This window comes from Echinops telfairi, unplaced genomic scaffold (genome assembly GCF_000313985.2).
Source record: "Echinops telfairi isolate 266 unplaced genomic scaffold, ASM31398v2 ScPeMD7_14;HRSCAF=57, whole genome shotgun sequence".
Taxonomy (NCBI): domain Eukaryota; kingdom Metazoa; phylum Chordata; class Mammalia; order Afrosoricida; family Tenrecidae; genus Echinops; species Echinops telfairi.
Genome location: NW_022103911.1, coordinates 284,208 through 285,211, shown reverse-complemented (window position 1 = coordinate 285,211; position 1,004 = coordinate 284,208).

Sequence of the window (1,004 nt, the reverse complement as noted above, 5' to 3'; positions counted from 1 at the left end):
GTTACACCGCACCGTGACTGGCTCATCTCCTCCCCTAGACCCCTCTGCAAGGGGATCTCCAGTGGCCTGGCCATGTTTTGGCTGATGGAATCAAGCTTCTCCATTGTCTCTGTCCACTGATATATAGCCAGTTTGATTCCTGTGTATTCCAGCTAGAGAAGTCCACATGTACAGTTGATGTTGTGGAAAAGATATTCAAAATTTAGTCTTTGGCCTGACAAACTTTTATGTTATTTCTAGTTTTGTTTCTATCACCAACAGCATATTATCTATATACTGTCCTTTCATCTCTTTTATCCTTTTGTATTCCAATCACCAGTCATTATCAATTATCAATGCATGTTTGATCAGTTTCAAACCAAAGATGTTGGTATAGTTCTTAAATTTCTGTATTAAGATTTAGTGGTCGGTGCATAAATTTAAATAATACTTATATTGACTGGATTTTCTTGCAGGCTTATTGATATTATTCTATCACATACAGCATCGACTTCAACACAGAGCCTGAAATATTCTTTTGGATGATGATGTGATCCCATTCCCCTTGGATTTGTCCTCCCTGGCATAATAATTGTATGATTAAACCATTTAATTTTCTGATTCAAGATGGCCTATGCCAGACCATTTCAGCTCACTAGTGCCTAGTATAGCAATATTTATGCAATACATTTTTTATTTTCAATTTTCCTAGATTTATATTTTGTACACTGTGTTCCTAGTATAACAATATTTTCAATTGTCTCTTCTCATTTTGAGTCTTGCCCTACCTGCAAATAAAGATCAGAAAGCTTTACCCCATCCATGTTATTATGGCTGACTCTAGAGGAGGCAGCCCTCCCCTATCCCATGCCTTTCAACATGAGGGGCTCAGCTGCTGGGGCTAATCTAACAATATTCTATGCCAGTCATAAACTTTTCAGGGGCTAAGCTTTCTCCGTAGCCTGTTCTTGGTCTAGAAACTCAGCTAAAACCTGTTCACCATGGGCGACCAGCTGGTATTTAAA